At 45.5% G+C, this 15,909-nt stretch overlaps 1 protein-coding gene across 10 annotated transcripts in view; it reads right to left on the reverse strand.

The window, feature by feature from the left end:
* Positions 1–15,909, reverse strand: part of LOC139273211 (cAMP-regulated phosphoprotein 21-like) — a 705,332-nt gene that overhangs the window by 623,715 nt on the left and 65,708 nt on the right. The window lies entirely within an intron of this gene.

Here is a 15,909-nt window from a genome sequence, read left to right on the forward strand (position 1 = left end):
AATTTGCACACAGCAAGGTTCCAACAGCAATGTGATAATGACCAAATAATCTGTTTTTAGGTATTGGTTGAGGTACAAATATTGACCAGGACACTTGGAAGAACTCCCCTGCTCTTTTCCAATAGTGCCATGGGAACCTTTACATCCAAGATGGGGGCCTTGGTTTAGTGTTTCATCCAAAAAATGGCACCTCCGACAGTGCAGCACTCCAAAGTACTGCACTAAAGTGTCAGCCTGGATTACGTGCTCAAGTTTCTGGAGTGGGACTTGACTCATGCCTTCTGACTCAGAGGAGAGAGTCCTACCACTGAACCAAGACTGAGACTTATAAGCGAGTTTAGGCTCACATCTGAAAGTGGCCACTCGTGCCGAGGTACACCAGTTGGAGACAGCTGCTTATGGGTAGAAAATTAATGAGCGGTTGAGCTGCAGCTATTGACATTGCTGAATGTGGAATTTACTGTCATAAAGCAGAGTCTATAAATTATTTTAAAAGGGAATTTAACAGTTGCTTGAGAGAGAGAGAGAGAGAGAGAGAGAGAGAGAGAGAGAATATTAAAGAGTATGAGAAGAGTGGCAGTTAGGGATTAGAGTAGGTAGCCCATGGAGGGAAACACTGGCACAGACCAAATTTTTGTTTCAAAACTGCTTTGAATTCAAATTCTCTAGATTAGTCCAGGCCTCTGGATGAGAAGTCTAATAGTTATAACCACTACACGTCCACATCCAGACACCAGTTTCATTCAATTTTCCTACCATTTCAATTTTCTTGCCATACCAATTTCCAATACAATGAGTACATTAAAGAATGTGTATGCACTTTAATTTTAAAACAAAAGCTTTATTATTTACAGAAAGTAATTAGCCTACAAACTTCTCCATGCTCCAACTCCAGCCATCTTGTATTTCCTTAGTCTACATAAAATGAAAATAAATTGTGAAATGTTCCATGGCACTTTTTATGCAATACCTGCTTTCTATTTGGAAAAACTTAAATCAAATGCAGAAAAAAAAACATTTAAAACAGGAACAGTTTTTTTTCCCAAACCAATTTAAATTATTCCAACAATACAGAATCAGGAGACAAAACAATAACACAGACAATGAAGTGGGTGGGTTAGTGAACAATTAAGGCTCAATCTGCAATATTTAAACATGGTGACGTAGCCACTTTGTAATCAGAAACACCAACCAAGAATGCAAGTAATTGCTTGCCCAAGCCATTATTCTGTATCTGTATTACATAGCAAACAAAGTCCCATAAGAATAATGCACCAAGCTCAGGCTTTAAAACAGACGTATAGCAATTCAGGTACTTAAAAGCTATTCTCAGTTGCTTTTTTGACCCAACTTTATTGTTACAGTGCAAATTGACATATACAGGTATAAGCAGCACCGTTCATTAGCTACTAATACTACAACAATCATATACTGCAATAGGTTCTAAAATCTCAGATTTTAAATCGGATGCTGGAAAAGGAGTTCAGTTACCACTGTAATGTTTTTCCACCGCTCGACACACGCTTAAAAAAAAAAAGTTCTCAAGCAAAGAATTTTAAGAACCCTCAATCATGCACTACAGTTTCTATGTAAACCATTTATAATGTTTAAACATACTCATATATATAAGATATATTAGTAACACCCCACCTCTTCAAAAGGAAAAAAACTGAAGTAAAAAGTAATGAATACTGAAATGAATCCTGGCATTGAAATGAGAAGAAAGGAAAACTCTCTTAGAAAAATAAAAGATTTTGAACTACAGCTACTAGCATTAATGCAACGATTTTAACATAGAACAATGCCCCAAGACAATTCACAGTGCAGTAATGAAAAACAGACGCCAGCCAAAGATGGAAAGATTTAGAGGGGTGATCAACAGCTTGTTCAAAGTAGTAGGTTTTGAGGTGAGTCCTAAAGGAGGAAAGAGAGCTAGAGAGCAGAGAGGTTTAGGGAGTGGGCTTAAGTGGCTGAAGGCATGGCTGCCAATGGTGGGGCAAGAGAGGTTGGGGACAAACAAGAAACTAGTCAGAGGATGATTAAAAGAAAGAGAGGTGGGGGGGGGGGGGGGGGGGGGAAGGAGAGGAGTTATAACCCTAGAGGAATTTATAAAGATAGAAAGAGACAAGACCATGTTGGGAAACTAATATCAATTACAAAAGTGAAGTACAACCAAGCATTACATCAACTTAAAGGAAACAAAATGTGCAACAAAACAACTGGTAAAGCCCTTTCCACAGGAGAAATGACTGCAAATTATACTATAGGCCTGATTTTCCAAATGCATACTGGCAAGGAGCTACCCATCAAAAGATCAGCGCCTACAGGTCATAATGAGACTCCCGGAGTTTATGCTATTATAGAATAGCACAGAAGAAGCCCTCTATCTGAATCGGAGCTTTTTTTTAAAAAATGCTCATGGTTGCTCTAAAATATAGTGTGTACTTTCAGGTATGGGAGGTGGTGTTAAGACAATCAAATAAATAGAAAACAAGGACAATTACTCCTCAATTGGATAACAAAGTGTCATTTTATCTAGATTTAGAGCCACAGGCAGGTACAGTATAGTCCACATCTTTCCACACCTTGCTTTGACTAAGTGATGTGTTCATTGGACAAGACACAATGCTTTCAACTACACCTTAAAAATCAGCAAACCTATTCCCAAATCGCTAACTGTGTTTCACAATAGCATAGGTAACTCTGTACAGCAAGGAATAGTTCTGCAGGGTGATGGTTAAGAATGGGAAGTCTGAAACAGAGGAATGATTGCAATTGCTTTCCTGTGAGTAACCAGAGGCAATCAGTTGATTCACAGCATCATGCTACAAGGTTCTTCATTGATGAAGCTGATCATAGTTGTGGAGTGTAATGAATGGCCTCACCGCATTCATGTTTGTAAACATTCTTTTCAATTGACAAAATCTTATTTTGCCTTAAAACCTCAACAGATTTCAATGTATGCCACTGTTAAAAATATAAACACAGCGACATGTGTTATAATTCTTGACCATCAAACTATCACTCGGAACGACCCCACCGTTGGCAGCTCTGTACCCACCTGTCCTTTAACAGTCGCATCAAATCTGTTTTGTCCACTTCTATGCAAAGTGGAGTACAGTATAGCCCACATCTTGCTTCGGAATAAGTAATAACTTAGTTAGCTGAGGTAGTAAAATGTTCAGAAACACCAGTCCACGGAGCTGCTCGAAATGTTACAGGTCTTCCATAATTTGTATGGGAGAGAAGAGCTCAAGAATCCTGAAAGAGGCTAATCATTAAACTGTGTACTTTCAGGTATGAGAGGTAGTGCTAGGACAATCAAATAGAAAACAAGGACAATTACTCCTCCATTAGATAGCAAAATATCATTTTATCTAGATTGAGTGTCAACGGCAGGTGATCCAAAACTTAGGAAGGAAAGCAAGAAGAACAGAACTGCACTAAATGTAAAATACATTGAACGTGTGCTGAGTCAGTGTTTTGTTAGCAAATTACAGGCCTTCCTAAAAATACACAAGTGTTGAACCACATATCTTTTGCAATAACGTCTAGGAAATGTACTCCTCGTTATTCTAACTCCATCATTCACCAAGAATTGAAACAGCTAATTGGTGGAAAACATACAATACTTCGTGTAAAGTGAATACAGATGAGAGAGAATCCTCCCAATCACACCATTAATGATGCTCTGGATGACTTGGGAGTTTTTTGCTCCCGCTACCATTCCAGATGTTAATTACTGTGAAGAAGTGATTCCTAACATCAGTTTGTATTTATATTCCCTTGTCTTACATTGTGGTTTAATTAACCTTTTCCATTCCACGTACTCAATAAAATGCTCTCTCATCTGCCGCCTATCCAAATTGAAGAGTTTGAGTATTTCTCTCATATTTGCAGAAGTCCCACTAGGGGTCAGTCTCCTGGCCCTTCCTTGCCATCATGACATGGATGGTTCTCTTGGGAATTGAAGACAATACTAAAATGTATAGCTTGACCAGATCACTATTCATCTTCATGAGTACATTCAGGTGCAATGTCCACACTGGTAAACAAGGGCATAAAATGCTCTACTAAACTCAAACAAAACTAATGTGAAAACAAACTAGAAAATGCACAGCAGCATGATCAGATCAGCTGCTAAAGAGGAAGATAGGTCAATATCAGACAGTTTGATAAAGGATTGCACCCAAAATGTTAACCGATATCTATTTTAGATGCTGATCAATCTACTCTGCTTTTTCAGCATTGCCAGTTCTTAATATCAGATTTGCAGCATTTCCAAAGTTTCCTTTTATCTCTACGGATTGTAAAAAAAAATAATAGTAAAAACTCAATAAAAATTGTGAAAAATTAGAAACCCATATATTCAGTGAACTGGATTTTTTTGAACAAGCATATTTGGTCAAAGTACCAAAGGGCCGATTTTATGAAATTCTGCTCCCTGCAGGGAGCCTCAGGCATTGGGGCATACATCAGAATATCACTGACATATTTCCCAGGATTTTCCATCCTTAATGGAGAGAAAATCATGGGGAGCACATTTCCCGATACATGCTCCAAAACGGAAAGTTTCTCACCAGGAGGATGCATTCATGAAATTGGCCCTCCAGACTGAACAGCTACTTTAGATCCTAAAGAAGGACACAGATCATTATAAGGACAGCACTTCAGCTTTGTAAACTTCTCATACATTCTGCTTATACAGTTAGATTATCTGCTTAATTCAATTAAGACTGTCACTAACCTCAGCCTATTAAAACCACAAAGATTGAAATTAACTGCATTAAAAATGAGCGAACTACATAATTTTCTGCATTACTTCAATTTGAAACCAACGTTAAGGCACTTGGATGCTCAGCAGGAAGCCAAAATTACACATTCAGTACAGAGCAACCCTACTACAAGGAACAGCAATACATACTACAAAAGTCGACAGACTGCAAATCTAAACGGTAGGGGGAGAAATTGGGCTCTGTAGCGCCCATATTTTAGGCGCTATGCAGCGCCCAAATGATAGAAAAATGGGGTCAGAGATGCGCGTGAACACAGCCACCGGCAAGTGCGCCGGACGCCATCTTGGTAAAGGGGTCTGCGCACGCGCACCGAATGACCACTAGCAGTATGCAGAGCAGGCAGATTATGATGCCAATCTGTGTGCAACACCGATTTGACATCAGCGCCACCATTTTTCAAACACCACGTTCTAGCCTACATCATGACTTAACCTCGCACAGCTGAACACAATGTTAAATGGCATGAAAGACCCACGCTAGTGCCACTGAAAGGGATCATGAATTACTTAGATACTGGATTATTTCTTCTGGCTGCAGCATCGGTGGTGGAAGGCTGCTGACCTTCAATTGAGGAGACTGCAGGTGGCCTTGGAGGATGACCTTGAGCAGCTCTGGTCCTAGAAGATCTGTGGTCATACTGTGCCATCTCTGCTTGGGTGGCAGCAGTATGGGCTGGCTGGCTCTCAGGCAACAAGGGCAATGGCACAGTGACAGCATGAATGCTGTCATCCCGAGAGGGGAAATCACGTTTGTGCTCCATGGAGCCACTGCCACTCTCCCGTGGTGGCACCTCAGCAAACCTACCGATCTGTTGGAGAACAGATTGATGGACTGCTGCGATGTTCTGGAAGCCCCTTTAAACAGTGGCATCCAGAGTCATGATGGCAGCAGTCTGAGTTTCGAGTGCAGAACTCAGACCTTTGATGGAAGCTGTAATGTCAGCCATCAGACGCTGCATCATGGTAGGTTTCACAGATATGCTGATGGAGGTGACCACCCATTCCACGTTGGAAATAATGGGCCCATAGGTCTGCAGAAAATCCTGGACTAAGTTGTTGCTGGATTCCTCCATGCTCTTTGACATTGAGTGCAGATTTTCTGCTGCACCAAGCATTTGGTTATGTACATCCATCAGCTTTTTTCTGTCGCCTGGCACATTGAGGTCCTCATCTGACTCCTCTGCAGCAGAACTAGTGAGGGATCTCTCCCTCCGGTGAACTAGCACCTGCACACTGGCACCCAGTGTCTCACCACATGCAAATCCCTCCTCTATCCTCGCCTCTAAACTATCCAGCGTCAGTATCTGAGCTGGTGGCTGTGACTGAGTGCCAGTGTCTCTTCATCTTCACTGTCTTTTTCCTCTTCCTCCACTGACTGGGATGACTCCAGTTCTTGGTTATCCGAAATGTAAAAGGGACAAGGGTTGGGGTGTGGTGAGGGGAAAAGGAGAAAGTAAGAAGTGCATGGTTACACCCTCTGCAGCTTCTAAGTCAGAAGAGATTGCTGGATGAGGGAGAAAAAGGAAAGACTTATATTTATATAGCATCTTTCATGATCACCGGATATCTCAAAGTGCTTTACAGAGAATTAAATAAGAACAACAAGGCTACAGGAGCGGATGGAATCCCTGCTGAGGCACTGAAGTATGGCGGAGAGGCACTATTGGCACGAATGTATGACCTCATCTCTCTCATTTGGAGGGAAGAGAGCATGCCGGGAGATCTCAGAGATGCAGTGATCGTGATCATCTTTTTTAAAAAAGGGGACATGTATTGCGGCGACAGAGGAATCTCCCTGTTATCAGCCACTGGGAAAGTAGTCGCTAGAGTCCTCCTCAACTGTTTTCTCCCTGTGGCTGAGGAGCTTCTATCGGAGTCACAGTGCGGATTTCATCCCCTGCGGGGCACAACGGACATGATTTTTACAGCGTGACAGCTGCAAGAAAAATGCAGGGAACAGCAACAGCCCTTATACATGGCCTATCGACCTTACAAAGGTCTTTGACACTGTCAACTGCGAGGGTCTATGGAGCGTCCTCTGTTTCGGCTGGCTCCAAAAGTTCGGCACCATTCTCCGCCTGCTCCACGACGACAAGCAGGCCGTGATCCTTACCAACGGATCCATTACAGACCCAATCCACGTCCGGACTGGGGTCAAGCAGGACTGCGTCATTGCCCCAACCCTCTTCTCAATCTTCCTCGCTGCCATGCTCCACTTCACACTCAACAAGCTCCCCGCTGGAGTGGAACTAAACTACAGAACCAGCGGGAACCTGTTCAACCTTTGGAGTCTCCAGACCAGGTCCAAGACCACACCAACCTCAGCCATCGAGCTACAATATGCAGACAACGACTGCGTCTGCGCAAATACTAAGTCATAGTCAACGTATTCACTGAAGCGTACAAAAGCATGGGCCTTACGCTAAACATCCGTAAGTCAAAGGTCCTCCACCAACCTATCCCTGCCGCACAGCACTGCCCCCCCAGTCATCAAGATCCACGGCGCGGCCCTGGACAACGTGGACCATTTCCCATACCTCGGGAGCCTCTTATCAACAAGAGCAGACATTGACGACGAGATTCAACACCACCTCCAGTGCAGCCTTCGGCCGCCTGAGGAAAAGTGTGTTTGAAGACCAAGCCCTCAAATCTGCCACCAAGCTCATGGTGTACAGGGCTGTAGTAATACCCTCCCTCCTGTATGGCTCAGAGACATGGACCATGTACAGTAGACACCAAGTTGCTGGAGAAATACCGCCAACGATGTCTCCGCAAGATCCTGCAAATCCCCAGGGAAATCAGACGCACCGACATTAGCGTCCTCGACCAGGCCAACATCCCCAGCAGTGAAGCACTGACCACACTTGATCAGCTCTGCTGGGCAGGCCACATTGTTCGCATGCCAGACATGAGACTCCCAAAGCAAGCGCTCTATTCTGAACTCCTTCACAGCAAACGAGCCAAAGGTGGGCAAAGGAAACGTTACAAGGCACCCTTCAAAGCCTCCCTGATAAAGTGCAACATCCCCACTGACACCTGGGAGTCCCTGGCCAAAGACCACCCTAAGTGGAGGAAATGCATCCGGGAGGGCGCTGAACACCGAGTCTCATCACCGAGTTTATGCAGAAATCCAGCGCAGGCAGCGGAAAGAGCATGCGGCAAACCAGTCCCACCCACCCTTTCCCTCAACGACTATCTGTCCTACCTGTGACAGGGACTGTGGTTCTCATATTGGACTGTTCACCCAAGGACTCATTTATAGAGTGGATTCTGAGGGACTGCCTACGATGATGATGACAGAGAATTAAGTACTTTTGAAGTGTAGTCACTGTTGTAATGTGGGAAGTGCGGCAGCCAATTTGCACACAGCAACTCCCACAAACAGCAATGTGATAATGACCAGGTAAACTGTTTTTTTTGTTATGTTGATTTGAGGGATAAATATTGCCCAGGACATTGGGGATAACTCCCTTGCTCTTCTTCGAAATAATGCCATGGAATCTTTTACGTCCACCCGAGAGAGCGCAGCCAGGGCCTCGATTTGATGTCGCATCCAAAAGACAGCATCTCAGACAGTGCAGCACTCCCTCAGCACTGCACTGGCGTGTCAGCTTAGATTTATATGCTCAAGTCCCTGGAGTGGGACTTACACCCACAATCTTCTGACTCAGAGGTGAGTGTGCTACCCACTGAGCAACAGCTGACACTGGGAAATGGGGAGAGGAGGATTAGGTATACAGATACCCCCATCTTTGATCACTTCAGCTCCACTAGAGGCCACAGCTTCAATGATGGGGTTAAAACAGGCAGGCGTGCTCATCCTCCTCCAGTTCTTTCCTGCTGCCTGTGCCACCTTCTGCAAGAAAGAGGGATGTGTGTCAGTGAGTGTTGTGTAATATGTTTGGGTGATGTGGCTGTCAGGGTTGAATAGCTGCCAACGTGTGCGAGCTGAGAGTTCTGGGTGCGAGGTTTGCTACATTACTAAGTGTGTGAGGGTGAGGTAAAGCATATGAATTGAAGGGTTGAGTACTGATTGATGGAGATTGTTGATAAACAAGTGATGGGAGTGTGGTGATTTGATCAGTGGATGAGGCTAGTGTTGCAGTTGGTAGGATGTGCCATTTGAAGATGAACTCACTCATCTTGACAACTCGTGCAAGATCATTAAGCTTCTTCTTGCACTGCATCCATGTTCTTGGAGCAACACTCCTGGCATTGACTTCGATCGCTACTTGATCCCACTGCCCTGCCGAGCATATGTCTGGAGGGCCTTCTGCCCCCCCACGGATACAAGATTTCTTTCCACCTCTTCCACCAAGACCTCCAGTGCGGTATCTGAAAATCTTGATGCACACACTCGCATGTTCAGCCATTCACCAAAGTATCACAGCGCAGATTGAGTTTTCAAATTACTCCTACCACTTCTTTCAACCACAATGCACCTCCCTTTTAAAGAGGTGCAGGTTGCCTTTAAGTAGCACTAGCAATATCAGAGCCCGTGCTGATGCACGCAGCCAATGAACAGCGTGGGAGGCACTGGCTGCACGCAACAATCATATAACGTAGCAGGCCGCACAAATTTTCCATGCTGCCTGCAATGCAATGAACGGGAGTGGGTTAATTGCATACTATGTCCATTTTTGGGGGCTAGCCAATTTCTACCTCTAGATATTTGAATTTTCTTAAACCAGATTAAAAATCGCTGTACAGTGCATTAAGTAGAACACGCACATTACTTCATGTTTTTATCATTGCACCTTTAAGAAAAATTGAGAAAAAACATATTGATACAATTTGTATTAGGCAAGACTTATTGGATACGATTTATATTAGGCAGGGTTACAATGAGGTTTTACACATCCAGATAACAACTCATGGCCAGAACTAAAGATGGATTGGGATGGGAGCATTCCTGTGTATGGAACTAGACCCCAATAAAACTGAAATCACTCCCTTTTCAAGATCATTCTATTCTTCATTCTTTTGATGCAACAGACATTTTTCTAACTTGAAAATCACCCAGTTTTTAAGCTTGTTTGCCCAATGAATGGCGGTATTGCCGCCATGACTAACTCCCTCTGCTGGATCTAGATACAAGTACATAATACAATCTCAAACAGTACAGGAGTAACAAATCCCCAACCCTGTCTGTGGCATCCCTGCTGCTATATCACCAACGCAATAGCGATCTCGAGTAGGGTTCCTTCAAAAAGCGACAACTCTGAAGCCTCAGAATAAATTCTACCAAACAGAAACTTCACACATAAACAAGCAACCAGTCATCTGTGAGAAACCTTCACAATACTTAGTCTGCAATGCAAAGAGAGCATTAGTAAGAATACAAAGTGGTCTCATCTTGGTTTTGATTTGAGGTGAGGGAAAGGGGGGAGCAACTGCCTGAAATTTAAAGAGGAATTCATTTGTTCCTTTTTGAAACCAAACTAAAGAGCTTGGAGCATCTTCAACTCTCAGCAATCTCATGCCATGAAAGCATTGGGTGCATTATACAAATGCATGAACTTATGAACTCCCAACTGTCCAGCCTTTGGCCCTCCATTCACCATGATATCTCTGCAGCTACCAATCTGCTCAATCACACCCTCACCACCACCTTTGATGCCCCAGTCCCTATTAAAACAATTACTCTCTCTCACCCTAGCTGTTTCCCCTGGTACAGCCCTCACTTCGCCCCCTTAAGTCCAGAGGATGCAGACGTGAACAGATATGGCAGACAACTGATTTAGTCATTCACCGTCAGATCTGGCTGGACCACATAAAGCACTATCAGGTCCTGTTCTCGTCTGCCAAAATTGCTCACTATTCCAGAATCATTCTGGAATACAAAGATAAAACCCAGCTTCTATTTTCCACTGCTAACCATCTTCATAAACACCTTTCAGTCTCCACCCTCACCTCTGACAGAATGTGTGAGGAGCTTATGGACTTTTGTCTCCAAGATTGACATCATCCATTCAGCCGCCTCTGCCTCTTCCCTTCCTTCTCCTAGCCCACCAGGCCAAACTTCCTCTAAGGATTCCCCCTACCCTAGCCTCACATCTTTCTCCAGTTTCTCTTCAATCTCCTTCATGACCTCTCTGAGCTCATCTTGTCCATGAGACCCACTTCTTGCTCCCTTGACCCTTTTCCCACCAAACTGCTGACCACCCAACTTCCTTTTCTGGCTCCCATGGTTGCTGATATTGTTAACGGTGCTCTCTCCTCGGGTACTGTCGCCCTTCCCCCGGAAATCTAGTCATCATCCCTCTCAAAAAACAACAACCCTTGACCCTACTGTGCTTGCAAGCTATCACCCCATCTCCAACCTCTCTTTCCTCTCCAAAGTCCTTGAACGTGTTGTCACCTCCCAAATCCGTGCCCATCTGTCCCGCAACTCCATGTTTGAATCCCTCCAATCCGGTTTCCACACCCGTCACAGTACCGAAACAGCTCACATCTAAGTCACAAATGACATCCTTTGTGACTGTGACAAAGGAAAACTATCCCTCGTTGACCTTCTTGACTTGTCTGCAGCCTTTGACACAGCTGACCACTCCATCTTTCAACACCTCTCCATCGTCGTCCAGCTGCGTGGGGCTGCACTCACCTGGTTCCATTCCTATCTATCTAACCATAGCCAGAGAATCACCTGCAATGGCTTCTCTTTTGCCCCCACCCCCGCGCCCCCCTCCCGGATCTATCCTTGGCCGCCCTCCTATTTCTCATCTACATGTTGCCTCTTGGCGATATCATCCGAAAACATGTCAGTTTCCACATGTACGCTGATGTCACCCAACTCTACCTCATCACCATTTCTTGCAACCCCTCCACGGTCTCTAAATTGTCAGACCGCTTGTCCAACATCCAATTCTAGATAAGCAGAAATATTGTCCAATTAAATATTGGGAAGACCAAAGCCATTGTTTTTGGTCCCCGCCACTAACTCCGTTCCCTAACCACTGACGCCAATCTACTCCCAACTTCTGTCTGAGGCTGAACCACACTGTTCGCAACCTAAGTTTCATATTTGATCCTAAAATGAGCTTTCGGCCACATACCCGCAGCATAACCAAGACCACCTATTTCCACCTCCGCAATATCGCTGGTCTCCATCCTTGCCTCAAGCTCATCCGCTGCTGAAACCCTCATCCATTCCTTTGTTATTTCTAGTCTTGACTATTCCTGCACTCCTGGCTGGCCTCCCACATTCTACCCTACGTAAACTTGGTGATCCAAAACTCAGCAGCCCGTGTCCTAACTCGCACCAAGTCCCGCTCACCCAACATCAGAGGCAGTCCCTTGAACGAGGATGACGTGCTACAAGAGTTCACAGATGTTTCAATGAAGGACCCAATGTTCCAGTCCTGAATTCCAATTGAGGGGGTGGAAGGTGCCTGTGCGTGGATTTTTGTTTTAACTTGTGGTGACCGTTGCACGTCAGCCACCACACGGGCTCGACAGAGCTAGGCCTTTATCCAGTGGCAAGGGTTGAACCAGGACGACTGAAACCTGCTCTGCTGCACGGAGCTAGTGCGCACACATATCGCAGTGTGGGCAGGCCCGTGCTGCCCCTGGGCCCTCGGCTCTTCTGGGCTCCGTACCCTCAATCGCCGCACCTTCGCCCACGATGTTCCAGGGCCCGGCGCTCCAGCTCTATTTATAGCCCCGACCTGCTGTGGTGTTCTCAGCACACGATGCTCACCCAACACCCCTGTGCTCGCTGACCTACATTGGCTCCTGGTTAATCAACGCCCCGATTTCAAAATTCTCGTCCTTGTTTTCAACTCCCTCCATCATGACCTCGCCCCACCCTATCTCTAATCTCCTTCAGCCCCATTCCCTGCCTAAACCTCTCTGCGCCTCTACCCCTCTCCTCCTTTAAGACACTCCTTAAAACCTACCTCTTTGGCCAAACTTTTGGTCACCTGCCATAATTTCTCCTTATGTGGCTCAGTGTCAAATTTTTGGCTTATAATACTTCTGTGAAGTGCCTTGGGATATTTCACTGCGTTAAAAGGCGCTATATAAAACACAAGTTATTGTTGTTGAGATATAGTTCGAGAGTGACAGAGTAATCACCAATTCATGTTCGAGACAGTGGTGAAATTACAAATTGTTTTCTGGGACTCAGAACAAAAACATATTGGTCATAACACCTACATGAGGTTGAAATCAGATGATTGCTTTTTATACAACAGTAAAATTTCTGAATTATGAAAATCTAAAATTAAACACCATAAAACATTTAAATGACTGGAATTAATGCAAACGAGTCATGCAAATGATCCATTCTGGGACATGCAATATTTCAAACAGCAATGTCTAGTTTTAAAAAAAATCTTTGTAATTGCTATTTTGAAGGAATGCTTCCCACTTTTAGAAACTGGGCCTTTTATTTCTGAAAAAAAAAACTGCACAGAATTGAAATGGCAATTGCTTCAGTGTCCCACTGGATGAGTTTGTTCTAAAGGATTTTTTTAGCTTTACGAGCAGAAAACTAGCCAAATTCCAACAATGCTCATTTTGTACCTCTCAAGTGGCCACAGTCTCCTAATGGTCAAGGGTATCAGCTCAAAGAGCAAGAAACCATACCAAATTAAGAGCTGTAAATGTGTACTCCCTGATTTGCCGATAGCGCCATTTGACTGTTTTGAGAAAGTGACGTACAGATCTATGGCAATGAAACCAAAGTATTATGTGTACTCAATTCCAAATCTTGCATCAGAAACAAAACGCAAACTACCTTTCAGGTTCTGAAAATGATGTGCATTCTCTGCTTTGGTAATCTGTATTGAAAATAATATTGGCAAATAAATATCTGGGTTATTTTGGCCGCCTTTGCAATGATTTAAACAAGCAAACGGTGAGATTTTCCATCCCCATCAGTGAGATGTAAATATATAGGGCCCAAGTTTCGGCCTCAGTTGTTCCTGATTTTTTGGAGCAACTGGTGTAGAACGGAGTATCTTAGAAATTCAAATTCTCGGCATTTAGTTTGCTCCAGTTCTAGTCAGTTAGAACAGTTTCACTTTGGAACAGAATGTTTTTTTCAAAAGGGGGCGTGTCCGGCCACTTACGCCTGTTTTCAAAGTTTCGGCAGTGAAAACTTACTCCAAACTAACTTAGAATGGAGAAAGTGAAGATTTTTGTACGCTCGAAAAAACCTTGTCTACACTTTAGAAAATCAGGCGTAAGTTACAAATCAGGCGTAGGGAATGGGGGGGGGGGGGGGGTTTAAAAGGGAAGTTTACAAACATTAAACACTTCAGTTTTACAAATAGAGCCATCATCAATAATAAATGATAAAAACATCAATAAAACAACAAAAAAATTAATAAGAAATAATTTTTTATTTTAAATCAATAAAATAAAACATTTTCTACTTACCGACTGCAGCACCGGGAGTCCTCCAACAGCGTGCTCGGATGCCCCCACCCCCAGTGTGTCTCTATCTCTGTCTGTGTGTGTCTCTCACTCTCTGTCTGTCAGTGTCTGTGTTTCTGATAGTGAGGGGAGGGGGAGGAGTGGGGTAGAGGGAGAGGGGGGGGCAGGGGGAGGAGAGAGGGAGAAGGGGGGGGAAAGGAGAAGGGGGGAGGAAAGGAGATGGAGATGGGGGGAGGAAAGGAGATGGAGATGGGGGGAGGAAAGGAGATGGGGGGGAGGAAAGGAGATGGGGGGGGAGGAAAGGAGATGGGGGGGAGGAAAGGAGATGGGGGGGGAGGAAAGGAGATGGGGGGGGAGGAAAGGAGATGGGGGGGGAGGAAAGGAGATGGGGGGGGAGGAAAGGAGATGGGGGGGGAGGAAAGGAGATGGGGGGGGAGGAAAGGAGATGGGGGGGGAGGAAAGGAGATGGGGGGGAGGAAAGGAGATGGGGGGGAGGAAAGGAGATGGGGGGGGGAGGAAGGAGATGGGGGGGGAGGAAAGGAGATGGGGGGGGGAGGAAAGGAGATGGGGGGGAGGAAGGAGAAGGGGGGGGGGGGGAAAGGAGAAGGGAGGCTGAACGGGCCGGGCCCAAGACTTCGGGCAAGGTCCGTCCCCAGCACCAGATTTACAGGTAGGTGGTGTTGGGTCGGGAGCGCGGGTCGGGTCGGGGGGAGTGCGGGTCGGGGTCAGAGCCGGTCCGGGGGTGGAGGGGGGCGGGGGTCTGGAGCACGGTTCGTGTCGGGGGCGGGGCGAGGGAGGTCCGGTTGGGTTGGGTCCGGGTGGGGGGGTCGGGAGCGCGAGTCGGATCGGGGGGGTGGTGGGAGGGAGGTCGGTTCGGACCGGGGGGGGAACGCGGGTCGAGTCGGGTCGGGAGGCAGCCTTATGCACGCAGCCCCAGTCAGGCCATTCGGCCAGGGCTAGGGGGCTGCGTGCTTCGGGCCCCTCCCACACAGTTTTGGGCGCCTGGAGCTACTGCACATGCGCGCCCACTGTAGCGCGCATGTGCAGAGGTCCCGGCACTGTTTTCAGCGCAGGGACCTAGCTCCGCCCCCCCACAGCTCGTGCTGCGCCACGTGGAGGGCCAGAGGACCAGCAGGGAGCCGGAGAATCTGGAAGTTTTTTTTAGGCGCACTTTGTGGCGCGAAAAACGGGCGTCCAGGTCGGGGCTGCACCGTTCGAGGCGCGGCCCGAAACTTGGGTCCACTGTTAGCAGTGCCTCAGAGCTTTTAAACAGCTTATTGCAAATATCTTTAAAGTGCCTGCTGGCAGTACTATTAACCTCATTAAGAGGTCATTGAAAGCAAAGTAAGAAAATAGGAACAGGAGAAGACCATGCAATCCCTTGAGCTTGTTCACCATTCAATTATAGCATAGCTGATTTGTATCTTGGTTTTGAATCGCTTAATACCCTTGCCTAACAAAAATCTATCAATCTCAGTTTTAACATTTTCAATTGACCCCTAGCCTCAAGCAGCTTTATGGAGGAGAGTTTTCCACATTTCTACTACTCTGTGTGAAGAAGTGCTTTCTGACATCATCCCTGAACGGCCTATGTCGAATTTTAATGATACGCCTCCTTGTCTGGACTCCCCCACCAAAAGAAATGGTTTCTCTACATCTATCTATCTATCTATCAACTCCTTTGATCATCTTAAACACCTCAATTAACTCACCCCCTAATACAAGCCTAGTCT

The sequence above is a fragment of the Pristiophorus japonicus genome, chromosome 1, assembly GCF_044704955.1.
Source record: "Pristiophorus japonicus isolate sPriJap1 chromosome 1, sPriJap1.hap1, whole genome shotgun sequence".
NCBI classification, from domain to species: Eukaryota; Metazoa; Chordata; class Chondrichthyes; family Pristiophoridae; genus Pristiophorus; species Pristiophorus japonicus.